At 42.2% G+C, this 20,367-nt stretch overlaps 1 protein-coding gene across 1 annotated transcript in view; it reads right to left on the bottom strand.

Annotated features, from left to right (window-relative positions):
- The window catches only part of ZNF407 (zinc finger protein 407), a 350,778-nt gene extending 330,804 nt beyond the window's left edge, over positions 1 to 19,974 (bottom strand). Inside the window, exon 1 of the mRNA XM_054191717.1 lies at positions 19,841 to 19,974. The gene's annotated coding sequence lies outside the window, so the exon portion shown is untranslated. The remainder of the gene's footprint in view (positions 1 to 19,840) is intronic.
- Positions 19,975 to 20,367: the final 393 nt, after the last annotated feature.

Below are 20,367 nucleotides of genomic sequence, written 5' to 3'. Positions count from 1 at the left end.
TCTACTTCCAAACCACTGAAAGTCATTCTGGGGAGGGGTGGAAATTGCCAACATAAAGGAAATTCTTAAGAATTCCTGACATGAAGAATACATACTTTAATTCACACACACACAAAAAAAAAAAGAGAGAAAAAGGGAAGGCTTCCTAGTCCATCACCCACTCACTTCAGAAACAGCCAAATGCTGCTAAATACAGCATTGACCACCGATTGTATCAGCTTTGAAGAGGGAGTCAAAAAAGAAAGACATGGATGCAGAGTCATTTTAAGTGCTGTCAGAATCAATAGGCACACCCAAGACAGAATAAGAGGAAATGCATTAGCATCTCCTAAAAAGTGAACAACCTCCAGATTTTCAATTTTTGAAAATTTAAAAAGGTCTGTATATTTTGAATTGTAAATTCAAAGAATTTTGGCTATTTCCAGAGTGAGGCATGCATATAACTATACCATAAAAACATCCAACAGAAACTTCTGAGGATCCAAGAAAGATCATATTAGTATAGCACTGTGATATTTATGGATGAAAAGCACTGTTTAAGTGTTCTCAAAACACTTTAGAGAGTTTATCAGGTCTGGGAAGGAAACTTGCAGGAAAGAAATGTTCATTTTTAACATACAGTAATGAGTCCCGCGGTTTCCAGGAACTCTCAGAATGACATGGTTTCATGTGAGATGCAATTCTCACCAACTTCACCAATTAAAACTTGAGAAAAGCAAAAAGTAAATGCAATTTGAACCTCTTTTCTACCATAGGCTGTAGGACCCTCTTACGTACAGTGGACCATGCTGGAATTCATCAGAGGAAGCGCACAGGCACCATCTCATGCTGACAGCCGGAAAAAAAATGTTGAAAGTCTTAACTTTTTCCTGCACTTTGGTAGCAAAAGATAACACTAAGTTGAAATTGCTGTTACTTGGAAACTGGCTCTTGGAATTTTTACCCTAGAAACCTGCTCCTAAAAGCCCCCGACTCTGTTCTCCTTTAAAACATAAGCAGTATGAATTTCCTAGACTGCTATTCTCATGTTCAATATTTGCCAAATTTACTAAATTTTCATCAACTTTTGCTCAAAATTAAACCTAAAAGACAATAAAAAAGAGATGGCTTTGTTGGCCCCTTGTTTTACACTACTGTAATCTCAGGAAAAGCAACAAGAAGCCTCCATCATCACAGCCTGGGACACATTTGTCTACCAACACAGCATGAGCAGGCTCGAGGAAGAAGAAGCAGTAGCAGCAGCAGCAGCAGCAGCAGCAGCAGCACAGGCTAACACAAATGGCCAAGTCTCCACCAGCTGACAGCCCAGAACACTTTTTTTTTCCCATTAAGTTGAACCAAGTTCCAGAAAGGAAGTAGGAACTAGAAAAAACTAGAAAAAAGGAAGTAGGGGGGGAAAAAAAGAAAAAAAGATGCATTTTTTTTTTGCATTGAAATGTTCTCTTCATTTTTTTTAATTTTTTATATAACAAAAAAAATAAAAAGAAGATATTGAGTATTTTTTAGTTATTTATTACACAGCTATTCACCGAGAAATAGCTCACTGAAGATAAAAAAAAAGGAACCATTTTAAATTAAAGGTAGGCTGATAATAGTTTGGATGTGTTTTATCTACACTTACTGCAAGTATGCCAAACTATCCAGAACCAAATTAATAAATAATTTAAAGAAAAAAAAGCCACAATGAAACAAAAAAAAACCCAAACAAAATACAACACCTCACATTTAATGTGAAGTTACAACCACAACTGTAGAAAAGGCATAGAAAGGAGGAAGGATGGCAGAAAATAGAAAAGGAAATTCAACATGCTTTAAACACTAGTATTTTCTGAGTAATCATTTTAATTGCCTTGCCTGTAGTTCTTTAATGACATTCTACTAATGTAAACCAGGCCCACATGGTTTAGCTTACTGTATCTATCTCCATCTTTTGAATGACTGGGGCAAAGAATGCATGTAATAATTTGTGTGTAAATGCACACGCTTCTGTGTTATTGTGCATCTTGTTTTCCTCCTCTCAGCAGCTTATTCAAGTAGCTCAGCTGAAAAGAGCTGCATGAGTTTTTGGCTGAATAGGTAACATAAGGAGTTAGGATTATTTGTGTGGTAGGTTAACAAAGTTTCCAGACAAGAATACAAACTGTACATGTGCTTCTAAAGAAAAGGAGAAATTAATAAAAATAAAAGCATTCTGATGACACCTGGTGGCCACTGCACACAAGGAAGTAATTGCATTTCATCTCAGAAAAGAAGATCAAACAGAAATGTGTGACACGTTTCTCTGGCAAGCTTTATCTACAGAAATGACAGCTGGTATTATTATCAATTAGAATATACACTCATTGGAACATGTGCGTTTACATATCTGTATATATTTGTATTATCGGTATTAAAGCACATAGACATACTCAACAATCTGAACTATTAGCTTATTATATAAAGGCAAAACCTGGTTTTCTGTACAATAAACCAGACGTGAGCACACGGGAAGTATTTCAGCTCAACCCTATAAGACATATGAAACCCAGGCTTTCTTTTCTGTTTTTATTTTCCAGCTCGGTTGCTTAAATAAGGCAGAGAGCGATGGGGGAGAAGCACGGTGGAAGCAGGGGGCTGCCTGGCAGAGGGGTGCACCTGGAAGGTCTCCGTGCTATAGATGCTGCCCCACGTCCCTGCCACAGCACGCCAGTCCTCCGGCACACTCCAGCAAAGCGTAAGTAGCAGCCTTCACTTCTTTGTATCACTGCATCTCTAACAAAAAGAAATTAATAACCACCATTAGATATTAGTATTAAGAGGTGATAGCTGTACAAAGTTCTCAGCTGCAGAGGGGATAAACCCTTAATGCTCAGGGGAAAAGCGGCATGTCAAATCACACCTTTTCTCCTTACTGGTTTCTTACAATACGTGCAAGCAATCACAACAGTGCTGCCATCTCCTCCGCAACGCATAGGGGGATATTTTTTCCTGATAACCTTCGATGATCATCACTAAGCCTTAAACCATGCATAGCTGCGCGAAGCTTGGCTTCCTCCAAAATAACTGTTATTTGCTTTCAGGTGAACAAACTCATGCTTCATCTGAAGTCGCTGAACGCCTTTTAAAGCTTCTGCATTCTGAACAGTTCAGGGGGTTTCCACAGAATTTTATTCTAATTTCCATCACTGTCTGTGTCACAATGGAACCCAATACAAGAGAGCAATGGGAGGCATACAGGTGTGACAGTGGCATCGTAAGTCCAAGCACTGGCAATATGAGATGATACAAAAACTATTCGTGACTTCTCTGGTACCTGTGATACCAGTCAAGAGATACCATTATGGCACAACCCCTCAAGCCCTTCACCAGAACTAAGCCATGTAGCTACAAAAGGTGCCTTCACTCCAGCAGATGACAGAGGAGAGGCTGAAAGCTGAGCAGGCTCCCACTTCTCCTCAGCAAAACGCACTCTTGGTCAGCGGATGGAAAGCAGAGGTGAACAAGGCAGGAGGCAGTGCTATAGCAAAGGGCTCTGTACACCTGGCAGAGAAGGACTGGGGTGCCTCAGCAGCATCCACCTTGGACCATGGCCTGTGCAGTGAAACCACATCTCCCCAGGATGGGTCCAAGCCAGCTAGAATTGAAGGAAGGAAGGAACTGAGGAGACGGACAACCCCTTGCTAACACCACCATCACCTATAAAACACACATTTGCCTCTTGTTCAAAGCATTCACAGTACTGATACTTTGGGAACTACTACCGTGAAGGTTGCAAATGACACTGCTTATCAATAGCACCCATTTCCCCCCATGCCTATTTGTTTCCATCCAACAAATTTGGTGCCGACCTAAATCAGTCCCTGAAATTCAGCTATCATCCAGAACCAGCAATATGCCTAAGCACGTGCACAGTGCCAGCAGGATTCCTCCTAGGCTTGACATGAGACACATGTGTCCAAGTGCATCCCTGAACAAGGACTCACCTGGCAATTAAAGTTTTTATTTCTTCTGCAGAAATGGCACATGCAGTGCGACGTCAGGATCAGTGGCACTGGGGACCTGACGTCTTCCGTAATACCTACAAAAATGATGCCGCTTCATTCTGTTACACCTAAGAATTGCACCTTGCTTACTAGTTTCCTGTTACTTGGGTATCTAGTGTGCAAAATCTTCTCATTATTTTGAAGCACACCGTGTAACAGCTACACAAGATTACAGTGCATTTCCTTCAGTTGTTGGTTTGTCACAAACTCGAATCTCCGGTCGGCAGCCACGCTATCAAACAGCTCCCTGGGAAATATCAGCCACAGAGCCCAAGGGGAGGGGAGTCTCCTTCATCCTCTGTAGCCCGGCAGCCACACAGAGCCACTGCTGACCTGGCTGGTGGCTGGCGTGATCAGGGTGGCACCGCAGCCCTCCTCCTCTGCAGAGTAGCATGACATGTGCCGGTCAACTCAGTGGCCCCTTCCATTGCCTCCTGCTCCCCACACCCCTCCTGGGCAGGGAACGCAGCCTGTCGCCGGACCCTTCCCGGACATGGCTCCTGGTGTCACAGGAGGTCTCAGCAGGACCATGCGGAGCTTACCCGGGCAAGGGGACCTCAGGAGCTGGGTCAGGGCTGCAACTCATGCCTATGGCCTCTGTATTTCCTCGATACATCACTCTCTCTCGGGAACATGTTACGAGAGTGTTATTGCTAAAAATACTACTAATTCCCTGAAAAGCACCGAGTTAAAATCAACGACACAAACTTTCCTGAGATCAATAGGTTTTAATGAACGCAGGAAACATATTCTGTGGCAACCACCGGCAAGTACCCGGAGACCAAGCTAGAGTAAGAAATTACACCTGCTCCAACGCTTTCCTGGGAGAAAAAACTGACATATTACTAAGTAGGCTATCGCTCAGCTCAAGCGCCCCCAGGATCTGAGGGACCACAAGCTCACCCTTATGGGCGATCTGCGTGGTGATTGATCACGGCGGAGCCCAGCTGCGACACAAAGTCGGTTTTCCCCACCGCAGACAGGGCAGCGTTGTGGCACCGTGCTGCTCTCCGCTGATCCAGCAGCCCTGATCGCAGACCCAGCCCATTCACCTGATGGAGCAACGCAGGTACAGAAAGCAGACTGCAAGCCAAACAGGCTGCTTCCTACAGCAAAGGGTGCTGGCGTAGCCCGTTTTTCTCTCAGGTGGTAAGAAGAATATTTAGTCCCGTTTTTCAGTCATCAACAGTCATACTCCTGGTATTCGTCCTGGGAAAACACTTTTGACAAGTGCTACAGGATTTTTCTTCCTAGTTGTAATCAACAACGGAAAAGAGACAACAATCTAGAATTAAAGCTTACAGACAACAGGAGCAAAAATGTTGGTTTATGTCTTTTACAGTGAAACCTAATGTTAAGTGTGCTGTTCCATCTTGTATTATCCAGAAGACTCGAGCATTACATCCTATTTTTTCCAAGCACTATGATTCAGATTTCCACTTTCCGGTAAATTCCATAAATATTTGATAATTAATGCAACTTCTGTTTTGTCAGCTCTGCAGCCTTCCTCATTCTATAGCACCAAATTCTTTTGCTTTTCATGTAAAGCAAGCAAGGAATTCACTTCCAACAGTAGTTGTGTAATTCCATTTTACAATTTAAAATATAATTTTGTTGCATATACACCATTTCTCCAGAATCTAATATCCAATATTATTTCTATAAACTAAACAATACAGAAGATTTTTCTGGTTAAACCCCTGTAACAGCACAAATCACAGCAATATACATATGCAAAGGTTCTTATTACAACGATTATACTTTTCTCATCAAACTCCTGCATTATTGTGCTAAGGAGATGTAAGTATTCTTAAATGCATGAAAAATGGAAAAATAAATAAATACCTCTTTAACGGCTATGAATTCCTCACAAAATCCTCCCCCCCCAAATGTGTACACTTGGACTCTCAACTACTTAGTAGGCATCCTAATGCCACTATCTCTGTTTTAAATGACTCAAATACCTACATATGTCTAAATCCAACTGAAGTCACTGGGAACAGGGCATTTGAAAGTCAACATATTTCTTCAGGTTCTTAAAAAAGATTCAGAAAGTAATGATGTCAGATATCCATATTTCATTATTTTATCCCCAAAACTTGTTATTCAGAATTGAACAAAATTACATAAAAACACATTTTTCTAATTAAAATTAGGGTTTTTTTTTTATTTTAAGAACTCAACAATTAAGAACGCTTAGCTGCATTAATAACTCCTTCTCCAGAATGCTTCAAAAGAAAAATTAAGTTACGTTAGACTATTTTTAATAACTTGTAGATTTTAAAAGTGCCCAATTATAAATGAAAAAAGGACTACAGAATAAAGGTAGCAAATGCACAAATTCAATGCTATTAAAAGGCAGACACATGAGATCTCATGTATCTTGTGCCATTTGTAAAAAGGTTGTTTTATTATCAGTGTAACTAATCACAATGAAGCCATCTCTTACAACCAAAGACATTATAATGAATTTTCTTTACAGCTACAGAGAAATGGGATTTGCTGTTCCATATCAAACTAGAACAGGCTGTATAAATTCTTCTTCATATTTATTGTTAAATGTAATTTTTATCTATAAAATCAGTCATGAAATATTAAAAACTGAAACAACAGAATTTATATCCTTTACTTAATTTAGTTTAAACGGTCTATTCACTAAAGAGAGGGAAAAAAGGTTACATATGTATTATACCACGCCCTCCCCTCTCCCCCTTAAGCGTTTCCATTATAAACCCCCTAGTTTTTGGAATTTATAACTTGGCTGTAAAAATTCACTTCATACTTAGAGTTGGTATACTTTTCCTTTTACAAATTTAAAAAAAAAATCTGTTCCAAGCGGAAGGCGAGAAAGGATGTGAAAGAAAAGAAGGAGAAAAGCAATCAGACTAAAAACTTTAATGCTTAGCAACTGAAATCAGTAAAATAAGGGCCATCTACTGTAATTCAGACCCATCTTTCACCCTGAGGAACCGGCAGGAGATGGTCAGCCGGCTGCATGGCAGCCCCTGGGCGGATGGATGCCGGGTACTGACCTCCAGCTGCTGCTGACCTGCGCCAGGCGCAGGCTGGCAAACTGGGGAGGAGAATCCTCCCTGTCCTACTGCTGTCTCCTGGAGTCATCCGTACTACTGGGAACCGGACGCGCTGAAAATGAGTGAGAACAGCAAGAAGCATTAAAATCATCTGCGTTGGGAGAAAAGACAAGACAAAACAAACCATCACATCTTATAAGCGAGCAACAGAAGAAAGAACATGTAAAAATGGACTCTCCCAATTAAAAGACCTAAGACTTGAGAAATCAGGAACTGGAGATTGGACAACGTATGGTGCATTGAAAACTGCAACAGAAAGATAAAACTAGCCAAAAAAAGATCAGAAGTTCATGGAAACCAAAGAATTAAAGGGTATTAAAAGGGCTTTATTTAATACAGCATGGAAAACAATTATATGTAAGAAGGCAGATTCCAAAATGAAGCGTGAAATAAGGCAACAAGAGACAAGCAACCTATGACCTTAAGGTGTAGGCTACAACCTTGTCGATTTCCTACTACCAATATCTTATTTTCAGCTTTCCCCTAGAGCACGACAAAAAAAGGACTAAAGCAAAATGTACCTTCATATTCAGAGTCCCCATTTTATGGTCTGAAAGGAATAGAAAAAAAGCAGCAAGGGACCAAAACCCTGCTTTGTTTCTCACAATGCAGCTGGTGAGTTGGTCAAGCTATGCTAGGGAGCTACCTGCCATCACTGTCCCAGGGGCACAAGGGAAGGTATCCAGAGATGCTCCCGGCTGCCCCAGATGATGCTGCACTCCTTCCTTCAGAGGAAACCAAGGCCATGGGTTCAAATGTAGCCTTTATTTAGTCCGTAACTAACTTTATTCATCAGAAGAGACGTTCACTTAGCAATTCTTTAACTACAGTCCACTAGGCTGTACATAGTTTGCAACCCATCCCCGGAACACCACATATGAGTAATGTTTACAGATTCACTGGTTCTCTACAGCGATTCAGGTTTGGAGATGGTCATGGTTAAAAGAATAACCTCCACATGAAGACCCTTTGCTGAACTAAATTAATCTGGCACACATAGACAGCAGAGGATACTTCCGAAATGTGGATAAACAAACAAAAAAAAAAGTGGTAGAAAGGTATTACCTACACACCCTCCTGCCACACACTCAAAAAAGGTACATGAGCAAAAAGAACTACAAAGTAAGAATTTTAAGGATCTAGTAGACATTGATATCATAATTATTTTAATATCATAATTTGATTTGCAATAGAGATGAATAGCGAGGAGCAAGAGAAAGAATGAGAAAGTCAGTGCTCTATGACAAACATATCCTTAAAACAACCAGAGTCAACAATAAAGGCTGCAATTGTAAATTCCATTACCAGTTTATGGAGTTTATGCCAGACCACAAAAAGGAAAAAGATGAAGGAAAAGCAAAGGCTGAACAAGGTGACAAGGATGCTTTAAGGGTTTGGTTGGCCCTATGGAACAAAAATCTGCACTCAATTCCAAATATTCAACAGTCCAAAATTACTTAAGCCTGTATGCACCAGGGATGTCAGGCACCGCTGAAATGCTCAATGCCAAGCTTTAAAATGTCTGGAACAGAAAGTGAGATCTGGAGTCCTGAGTTAGGTACTGGCACCTCACATACCATACACAGAGAAAAGAAAAAAAAAAAAACAAAACATCTCCTGCTCAACCCATGGGGGACAGCCTCCTCAGCTAGAGGAGAAAGACAGCAAGCCCAAGTCCTGAACCCAGAAAAGAAGAGCTGTTTGGCCTAACAACCTGGACAAAAGGAAGAAAACATCGGCTCTGCTAAGCTGCTACCGCACTGTTTACCTCTCACATATCTGGAGAGCCTTGTTCTTGTACCCATGGCATGTCAGCTGTCCCAGCATCCTGAAGAAGGCACCTAAGCGAAGCCCTCACCTCCAAGCCTATTGGAGCTGCTCAGCAATAATGTGATGTCCCCTACTTCTGAAAACAGAGCAGAGCTTCAAGCCTGCACATCTCAAGCAGGAATCAGTAAGTTTTCGTGATGATACAGTAAAATCCACATATGCTCTAACAGTATTTTTATTTTTTTTATGTTAAAAAGTGCATAGATGCTAAGATTTTCTATTTCAATTCATTGTATTTATTTATAGTAAAAATGTATTCATTACAAAAACAAGTATTGACCAAACATAAGCAAACACACATTAGTTGTTCTTCCATTCAGCTGTTCCTTAGTGGAAAGACATCAAAAGTGCATTAGGAGCACTTTGTAGGACTGTTCAAATAAGTATCTAAAAGAAAAACCTCAAAAATATTGTATTTAATAATAAAGCATATTTTACAAAGTACTGGAATTTGGAGGAGTACTAGCCTTGGAAAATGTTCCTTTAAGTTACTCTTATTTGTAATGACTGGCATGACTCTATTATCCATACGTTTTTACATTGCTTTATCCAGCCAACGGACTAAATCATTAAAAATATACAGGCCTGAGCTTCAGTTTGACCTGCAGTGACTCCTACATGTATTCCCAAAATTAACACAAGCACTGAATGCTACTAATCTTCAACTTGTAATAACTGATCAAAGAATACTGCCCTGTAATTCACTGCAAGCTAAAATCATAGTGCTGAACTGTGCATTTTCAAACAAGTGGTTTATAGCTCTAGATTTAAAATGCAAAGTTTCCATTATATTTAATAATTAAAATGCATGCTGTGTTATGGTTACATTTGGTGACTGGATTAGTAGTACCCCAACTGAGTTAAACAATGCCTTTTTCCTATTAGAGTTCATATTACCATATTATCTATTTGTTTAAGAAAAGGAAGAAAAAAAGCACAGCAAGGAATAAGGAATAAAAAAGAAATATGAATATCAAACATACTGAAAGACAGTGAGGACCAAGACAGCGAGAAGACCTGGTATCAGCAAAAATCTACGCTAGCTGAAAGTGGAAAAGCTGAAACATCTGTGTATTTAAAGTATGAAAACTTTTTTAAGAAAAAGAATATTCTCCATTTGTCAATAAAGGTACTAAGTACAAGGTTTAAAGCTCAGTCTTGTTTTCCTAGAGGTAGTCTCTACAAATTTAGGGAATACAGACATCACTGTCAAAGAGCGGACTCTCTCAGGCTGTCAACTTCTTAATCAGGGTCTGACTTCACTGGAAAGTGTGAAATTATGTAATTATTTATGCTTGACAATTCTGATGGCTTAGGCAATTCCAGCAATATGAACATCATCTTCTAGAAAGCAAAATTCCTACTGCAATTTTATTCTAGGGAATGTACCATTCTTTTTCTCTGCACTTTCTAGGTGGTTTATTCAAACAAAATTTAAATAATACGTGAAGTATTTCTCCTCTCTCAAAACAGATACCATTGAGCTTAGAAACATAATTTAGAAGGATGAAAAATAATTTAAAAATAAAATCAAAATGAAGCCACGGACACAGTGTTATCAACTGAAGTTTTCACAAACACTGTCAGTTAGATTAGGTGTCATTTAAAACTCTGTAATTAAAAGTCTAATGACCTTTGAGTACTTATAACAAATGTACAAATAAAATATTATTTCACCCCATGAAAAGACATACTTCTTACACTTCGGCATATCCATACAACATTTAAGTATAAACTTCAGAGATTAACTTGGTTTTCATTTAAAGTCTATTTTAATTATCTTGGTATCAGCAGCAGATTTGAAACCAAGCTTGTATGCCTGAAAGTTTGCCTATAGTAGCTGGTGTAATGCATTACCTCTGCCTGTATGCCACCTCCTCAGAAATCTACCCCCCGATAGGGTAATTGCCCTTTGCATACAAAATACAAAGGCATGCATTCTCTGACAAAAAAAAGTTTATTCAACACTGTACCCCAAAATACACTGTACTGATACCAGCAACGTTAAAAATCAGGATGATGTGAACAAAGAAAAAGAGCAGGTATCCCTGCAAGTCAACCTCCACCTGCAAAGGTTTTTCACCTGGAAAGAAGAAACCGAGTAGCCCAAACAAAGCTGGAAAATGCCTTGCCAGGTTTTTTACTTGTCTTTTCTGAAGAACTGTCTACTGTACCTAATAACCTTGTACCCAAGGAAGATTCCTCAGTTTTGAGAGAAGGAGCTCCTTATGTCTCATCAGGTGTCTGCTTTGGAGCAGCACAAGGGACACCTCCAACGCCAGACCTACCTCGCGTTTCCCTTCAGCCTCTTCCTCTCCTTCCTTTCTCAGGTTGCCATCCCTATTGCAAACTCCTTGGGCGACATAAAGAAAATCAGACAAAGAACAAAGCCTACATACAACCCTCTGCAGGTATCATCAGAGGCACACACAAAGTCAAAGAAAATACTTGCCAAGAATTTTCAAGCTACCTAGCCTTAGAATGGCTCTCAAATTCACAAGTCTGTAGCTTTGACAATTAGAGTCTCATCAGAAACAGTTAAAAAAAAAAATGTTTCTTCATAAAATATATGTGCAAAGCTCTTGGTAGCAACAAGTAACACTGTTTTACACAATCTCTGCTCAAAAACCAAGCTCTGTTTTTTGGGGGGAGATTTGGATTTGAAAAAAAAAAAAATACAATTTTATTTCTTTGGTTTTGTATGCACAAATTATGAGATGGATAGCTTGTGTCAGGTTCTGATTTTGATCATTTTGACATAAATTGAAAAAATTCTGTTAAACTAAATGGAGATAGTCCGATTTATAGTCAGGTAAATGACATCAAATTCTAGTCCCAGGTTTTCTTTCCTTCCTGATTAAATTACATTAATGTACATTTAAAACAAAGCAACTACTGCTAGTCCTACTATTTTTTTTTTTGAGCAGAATAACTTAACTGTTAACAAAACACCACATACACATATACGTGAAGTCATCAGGGTTCTTTCATATGTCTGCCATCTACCTGAAGCCTTGCAGTAGCAAGGCTTATAGCAACATTATCATATGTGGCACCAACATATTGCCCTAAATGTAGAACAGAAGTGAACCTGCTTCCTGTGAGGACCTACAGGCCACTGGTTTTCCTTAAAATACTTTTTATTAACCTGACACATGTATGAGATCTCAAAAAAACCACAACACACTGTCTTTTTACATGGAATGCACCAGAAAAAGGCCCAAAAACTAAATATTGCATCTTCATGTTGCTAAAAGGTTTGACATAGCGTTTATTGCCATATTACCCCTAATTAGCAGTTTAAGCTTGTTAACAAGAACAGTTCTTTTCATTTAAGGTAAACAGGAATTATCTTTCCATTGTATAGGTAAAACTTAGAATTTATGAGCTGTCCTATTTACAAGATGAGAGAAACTAGGAAACGATTCATTAAGACTTGGGTTATAAATTCAAAACATGAAGCATAACGTGCTTAAAGAAGAAGGTTTTATTTTTAAAAGCATTCATTAGGCTCTCATCTCCAAGCTTCAGACTGGTAAATAATTTAAAATGAAAATGCAAACAACAGGAAGAAAAAAAACCAAATGCAATTCAAATCATTCCATTGTTGTACCAATAAAACTGAAAACAATAGAAAAGAAGTTGGCAGATTTTGAAGACAACATCCAGAAAACATTTTTATGTACTGTATCTTTGAACTTAGATATTATGCTAGCACTGGATCCCATCCAAAAAAAATTAGCTCTGACTTACAACAATCAGGCTGTGCCCAGTAAAGGATACAGATGCTAAACTAGTAATTTTTAGTATTCATTGCACTTTATTCTCCAGCTGCCAAAACAAACAAACAAGCTGCAGCTTATGGGTGCTTTTAGATTTTTTTATTTTTCCATTTTGACTTTTCAAAAATGTATATCTTATTAACAATTCATATGACATAAGGCGAGAACCCCCTTCCCTTTAAAGAGTAAGATAAATCCAGGTTTGCCTCACATGGGGAGCATGAAAAGAAACAGCCTTTACTTCACTGGCATCGAAAAGGGGAAGTGAAGAAGACAAAAGTAACAAATCCAACAGAAAACAAAACACAAGGATCACTGCTATCCTTGCTGCACATCCAGTGTCCCAAATCCAGTGTCAACACACCCCTGCAGAAGATGTGTTAAAAAGCAAGAAATCAGGAGAGAGCAACATTTTGCCTTTATTGGATTTCTGGAGTTTGCTATCCTTTCCCCAAGTACTGGGAACAATCCAACTTAAAATAACATATGATTTCACTTAAACATTCCATGGAAGACAAGCATGCAGCAGGCATTTCTTTCTCCTTGCTAACAGGCCACGCGGGACTGCAAAATGCAAAAGTGCTCTATTTCTATGCCATGGTTCTCGGGGAGAAAGATGGGCACATATGCTGGGCATCACGTGAACGTCAAGACGTGCTCCTCAGAAGCTGTGAGCTTACCGCCCACACCCCACATGCCAGGAAATCTGACGCTTTTTGGCCACATGGGACTTCCCAGAAGGCCAGCAGGAAACCTGGCGCTTCCAGCGAGCCCTGGGCACACCTTACAGCCAGCGCGGTGCTTCCCAGAGGCACCAAACCCCCTGAGCAGCGAGTCTGATGCTTCCTCACATGAACCGAGACCGCTAGGTCACCCTTGTTCACGCTCTTCCCTCAAGCACGCAAGTGGGGGGTCCCAACATGCTACGTCCCACGGGTACAGGTCAAGTACGCAAGTGTCCTCCTGCTAAGGCTTGTCTTAAAACCAGCTCTGGTTTTAACTATCTCATACATTTATGGCAAATCTGTTCTACTAACTTACCAAAAGCAAACAAACCAACCACTAACCCACCAAATGGAAAAAGGGCGCAGGCCACAGGCTCTCCAAAGCAAGCCCAAGCTTGAAAACCTGCCTTAAGAGAGAACTCACGCATCCAGAAGCATAAAGCCATACCGGAGCTCTTAAGGGCATCCAAATGACACCAGAACAGTTTGTTTCTGTCTTTGCTTAAATTAGAATTGTCAAGATCTCCACACTTTTCAAACTTCTTGCTGGAATGTTTCCTACAGAAATATTTGTATAACACATAACTGTATGGATTCCATACTAAAAATATCACATGAAACAATGATTTATATATAAAATGATGAGTTAATAATACTATTTGGATGAGTTTTGTTACACTTCGTAATTACAGTGATTTTTAACATTGTCCTGGTTTGAGCAACACAGGACTAATTTCTTTTCTAATGCTTGGGGAAACTGCACTTTTAGAAGACTCCAGTGTCTGAATTTGTGAAAATGTTTACTTTATAGCCAGCTGTGGTATGCGGGGTTTCAAGGTCTCAGTGTTTTCGAGCCTTGCCAGGTGCAGGGATGAGGAGGAGCGAGACCTGGGCACTTGACGCAAGCTGGCCAGCAGAATTATTTCATACCATGAACAACACATTCAATATAAATTAGAACACTCTCTCTCTCTCTCTCTCGGTCCAGAGAACTCCTTGCCCTGGTGCCGGACCCCTGATCCCTTCCCTTCCTCCCAAAGCCGTTGCGCTTGCAGTGTCCTGCATTTGCTGTCCTCTCCTGGGAGTGCACAGCTTCCTACTCATAGAATTGACTGAGTATAATCCTGTATATTTTATATTGATATCAAGATCAATACTGCTTCATTAGTACTATTAATGTTAATTATTTAGTCTTATCCTATTAAATCTATTTATATTTGAACCCTCATGTTTCCTTGTTTTTCCCCAATTCCCCTTCCTGGGTGGGAAGGGTTCACTGGGTGATAGAATAATTGTCTAAACTACAATAAGTTGTTGTGGGTTTCTCAAGCCATAACATTTATATGTATTTCTTAAACCTTTGTACCTATATTTTGCAAGAGACTTTTGAAATACCAAAGATGGGGCTAAGGACAGCAAGAAACTTTCTTTTTAACTACAATGAGACAATACCAGACAGGAAAGCATCTATATATATGTTTGTAGCAAACCAGTAAGCTATAGAGATGCGGACATCTAGATCCAGACATTGAAATACTGTATACTCTAACTACTCTGCATGCCTCCTCCTTGGCCATTGCATATGCCACACACACATACAACAGCTTGTATTTTTAGACTCAGAAGGGCAGAGGCAATTAAAATTTATGCCTGTACCACTAAGGACCAAAGGAAAATAAGAACATTCACAGCCCAGTTAAATATAACCCATAATGTTACAGACAGTAGTTCAGCAGCAGGCCAGACTACTCAGAAAAAAGGTCAGCCTGCTGTAGAACAAACAAACAAACCAAAACAAAGCAAAAAAGCAGCAATCAACAACTCTGCTAATGCAGGACTGGAAAGCAGTCATGAGTCACGCAAACAAGCATTTTACTTTTGGAACATCATTACTGCTTGTTTCTAAATGGCACTTGGGTTATTTCTTTGTAAAGAAACGTGAATTGACTAGCACTTCATGCAGTTTTCCTTCTCATATTGAGGAAAGAAGGTAACTAGACTTCTTTCTGCTCTAAAGCTATAAATTGCTGATGTTTGTAAGTTTAGGACACAACCTTTTTTCATCTTCATATGTTGAAGAACTGATATTAAATAAAATAAGAACATTTCCACACTTCTATTTAACATAAACACCTAGAATGGGCTACAGACTCGTCTGTAACTACAGACCCTTTGCTGGCAGAAGGCAGAAACAGGGTAACCAGAATTCACAGTTGCAGAGCAACAAGGCGGGTGCGGTTCCCCTCTTTTAAGCATACAACTTCTTTCTGCGAAGCAAAAGACACCTTTGGAATTTCTGCAGGTGAGAAATTACAGATTACAAGAACAGCATCTTTACACATTTTTGCTTCTTCACTAGTTTTATACATACGGGCTAAAAAGGACTTTGAGCTTATGTCTTAGCATAGGCCAAAATGACAAAAATTTAAAAAGTACCCAGTTTAGAAGACAAGTAGGTGTAGGTATATTTCATTCAAACTTCCATATACTTTCGTGTAACGCTGTAAGAATGTCGAATGCAAAGGCAGGCAGACCAAAGATTAAACCATGCTGATGTTATCAGACAGATCTCATGAGAACTTTTGACATGCTGGGCCAAGCAACATTTCAGTGGTTTGCAATGCCACCTCCCGTGCGGCCCTTCTAATTCATTCTCTCGAAGACATCCACAGTTAATCCTATGCTGCTTATTAGCACTAAGCATCAGCAGCGAGGTGACGTACTGCTCATTTCCTACACGCATCTGCCTCCACCAAGAACCGCTGTTTTTTGTTCTGCTCATTCCACTCCTGTCGGTTCCTGGGGGAGCTCCCACGCCTGCGCTGCCGCTGGCCAGGCACTGTATGCAGCTGTACCTCAGGCGGCTGCGCTACCACGAGCTGGCAAGGCCAACAGAAAACAATACCTTTCTGGGGTAGAAGCATAGCCAAGAGTGCTCTGCTGGCCAGCTGCCGAGTATCCATCTACCAAAATGAAAGTACAGAACAGAGACGGCTATGCCTAGTGGCTATTCTTTCTCCGCCACCACAACCCTCGTAAAAAAAAAAAGTCACTGAAAGAATAGCAGACGCTACATCTGTTGAATCATGTCATCTTGTCTTCCCTCCGCCGCTCCCCAAGCCCTATTTTTGGTGATATGCTCACTTCAAAAGAGTAACTAAACCTATACTCCAGCATGTGCAATCTAAAAAGCGAACGCAGTGATTTTAACATGCACCAGAATACCGCGGCATTAATTTGAATGAATGACTAGACCAGACATATCTTAAACCAACATTTTTATTTGAGTGATGGATCATCCATCCAGTGCAGCCTTTTTGTTTCCCAAGAAAGAGAACATGTAAATTCTAAACCATCTTAGTATAGGAGCCGCTCAATAATTCCAGTTCAAGCCCACTTCATAAGCCAACCTGTCTGTATATTTTAGCACATGCACAAAACCACAAGTGTATACACACACAAAAGATAAAACAACAATTGGGTAAACCAAAGCTACGTTTTTCTTAATGTTGTGCACACTAATACAAAACTGCTGTTCTTCATTACAAAAGGTTGATTTTAATGGACTATTGTGACTGACATCTGCTTCACACACATTCTCTCCAAGTAATGTTTTTCTATAAAAGGAAACAACAGAGCTTAAGTTCTAAAAAAGTTTCTAACAAAGAAAACTTTCATGCAAATAAATTAGAAATTTTTGATGCTGTTACTATACAATAGTTCCCACAGAAGAATGATAGTAAAGGATTGGCTCAATGTTTTTAACTCAGGTCGTTTGAATTACATTTCCCAAAATGCTAATAAAACTGACAAGTTTGAACATACTGAAGAAGTCACAGTCCATCATCATGCTGTCACATCAGTGCATTTGACTTTTTAAAAATGTATGGATTATACAATTACTGCCAGGCTCCATATTTTATATATAAAAGCTACAATCTGATTATATGTCCATGCTGAAATAATTTATGAAATAAGGGTGGAATGACTGTAATGTTACTTCTATGATGAATGTAACTTGCTGTGAATAGTCTAAGAGATTGCAGGAGAGACCAAACCAAAGCCTGTAATTGTCTTCATCTTTCATGAAGAGGTGTGACCTGGGGAAAATATAGATCCCAACATCCAAAGCTCCAGCCTCATGCAAGCATCTTGATTACTCATGTTCTGATATAGGAATGGAAAAAGAAAATTTACAGTCTTCACAGGCCACACCTTTAGATTATTAAGGTAAGGATCACAGCAAATTACACACAATGTTTAAATTATATGTTAGTCTATTATTGTTTTGCACCATCAGCAAATCATTCCTGCCACTATTACCCTTGCACTTGTGGATTTCCATTATTTACTACTCCCTAGGTGTTACCATCATGCTTACTATGATATAGATGAATATGAATACATGACAAACCCAAGGTCTTCCAAGTCTGCATCAGGACGACTACACAAACAAAAGAGGGTACAGGAAAACAAGAATTAAAACTACAACTATACAAATTCTGCGACCACCAACAGCTACAGCATACAGATTGCAAATTAAATGCTTTTTCCTTTTCTTTCTCCTCAGCTAACACTACATTTAAGATTAACATTGCAGTTCACAAGTCACGCTAATTATTTGAAGAAGCAATAGGAAACCTGTCGTAACAAGTAAAATTAAACGAAATTATAACCTATCCCTCAAACGCCACCTAAAACAGTTAGTTTTGGTTTAATGATCTTTTCCACAGAAGATGCACAACTCTTTAGAAACCTATTAGAATCACAGAATCATAGAACAGTTAGAGTTGGAAGGGACCTTAAAGATCACCTAGTTCCAACCCCCCTGCCCTGGGCAGGGACACCTCCCACTAGACCAGGCTGCTCAAAGCCCCATCCAGCCTGGCCTTGAACACCTCCAGGGATGGGGCATCCACAGCTTCCCTGGGCAACCTGTTCCAGTGTCTCACCACCCTCACAGCAAAGAGTTTCTTCCTAATATCTAATCTAAATCTACCCTCTTTCAGTTTAAAACCGTTACCCCTCTTCCTATCACTACACTCCCTGATAAAGACTCCCTCCTCATCTTTCCTGTAGGCCCCCTTGAAGTACTGGAAGAAAACTATAAGGTCTCCCTGGAGCCTTCTCTTCTCCAGGCTGAACAACCCCAACTCTCTCAGCCTGTCTTCATAGCATAGGTGCTCCAGCCCTCTGATCACCTTTGTGGCTATTTATGGGAACTCGCTTTCCTGAGTGCAATCTCGCAGGTCCCCTTCAAGTCCGCTAACACCCTAGCGACAACAAAACCATGCTGAAAATCAGAAGATCATGAGTGCAGGAAGTGATTGTGACTCAGAAACTGCTCTGTTTGGTGAATTAAGCAGAGTAAAGGGAAAACGGCCACAACTGGTCTTTTACCACTAGTAAGAACTGCTTACAAAGCTCTGGCAGTCAGACGCTTTGTCGCTCACTACCAGCTGCACAACTTCTCAAGCTCATCCACACTTAAGCTAACACAACTGTGGGGAAAGGAGAAAGACTAAGGAAAAATGGGGGTTTTGAGCAGCAAAAACGCATTCGAGGCAGAGCTGAACCCAAGCCAAAAGTCACGTCTTCCTGCCCGTGCTGGGGGCCTGACCAAGCCACGGCCCCGGCGGAGTATGGCACCGTGACGCGACGGTACCACAGCTCAGATCGTAACCGGGCCGGGGCTGCAGGAGCCCCGACTCCCCCCCGCCGCGCTGAGGGCGATGGGGCCGTCGGCCGCCCCAACGGGGACGGTACGGTGCGGCCCCGCCGGTATCCCCTCATTTTCCCGCCCGCTAAGGGAGGTGCCGGGACTCGGCGGCCGCCACCGCCCCGCCCGGCCTCACGGCCCGCGCATGCGCGGCGGCCCCAGTGAACGGGAGGGGCAGCCCCCACAGCACCCGCTTGCCGGAGCCGCAACGGAGCCGGCCTGGGTGCGCGCCCCCGCTCCGCCCCGTTCCCCTCCGTTCCCCCCGCCGCCCCCGCCCGCCCCGCTGCTCTCCTCCTCCCCCCCCAGCAGGCCGCCTGAGGCAGAGCGGAAGGGAAGTGCCGCGGACCGGGCCGCTGAGGCAGCCAATAGGGACGCGGGGCGTTCTTCCCGCCCTCGGCAGCCCAGCCACTCGACGTGCGGCGGGGGCGAGACAATGGACGGGATTGGCTGGGCTAAGCGCCGCTGGCCGCCCGCCCACCGGGAACCTGGGAAAAAAAACGACGGTAGCGCAGAGGCCCAAAAAGCCCGAGGGGAGACGCCAGCCCGGCCGCTAGCCCCAACGCCGCCCCGCCACCCCATCTGCCCCCCCCGCCGAGGCCCTCCGCGGAGGCCCGACCCGCCCCGCCGAGCGGGAGGGCGAAGCGGCGGCGGCCCGTCCGGCGGCGCTTACCGGGCGGGGGGAGCCGTCCGCCTCCGCTTGTGAGGATCTTGGTCACAAGTGGCGCGCCGTAGATTCGGCGTCTTGCGTCACCGCCCCGCGCCGGGCGCGCGGCGCGGGGAGGGAGGGGAGGCGGGCGAGGCCCACTCACGTGACCGCGGGCGGGAGGCGGCGTGGGGCCGCGCCGCTCGAGCGCCCAACGGCCGTCTCGCGTGCCGCCGCCGGGCGCGAGGGGCTGCGCACAACGGCCGCCGCGCGGGGCGGGCGCCGCCGCCATCTTCCCCTGCCCGGGCCTGGTGGGGGCGCTGGAGCTCGGGTGCTCAGCGGTGTCCTCCTCCTGCTGCCCCGCTCACTCGCCGGGAAGGGCCCGGGAGCCCCGGAGGGTTGCCCGGGGAGTCTGCGTGCCGAGGAGGCAGCAGGTGCGGCCTTGGGAGTGCTCGAAACTGCGCCTTTCTTCGCGCCTGGCAAAGCCTTGTGTACGTGCGGCCTGTGCCACGGCCGCTCCTGGCGCCGGATTGCACGGTTGTGAACTTGTGCCG

This window comes from Rissa tridactyla, chromosome 2, assembly GCF_028500815.1.
Source record: "Rissa tridactyla isolate bRisTri1 chromosome 2, bRisTri1.patW.cur.20221130, whole genome shotgun sequence".
Lineage (NCBI taxonomy): Eukaryota > Metazoa > Chordata > Aves > Charadriiformes > Laridae > Rissa > Rissa tridactyla.
Note: the sequence above shows the minus strand (reverse complement) of the source record. Positions and strands in the feature narration are given on the sequence as shown.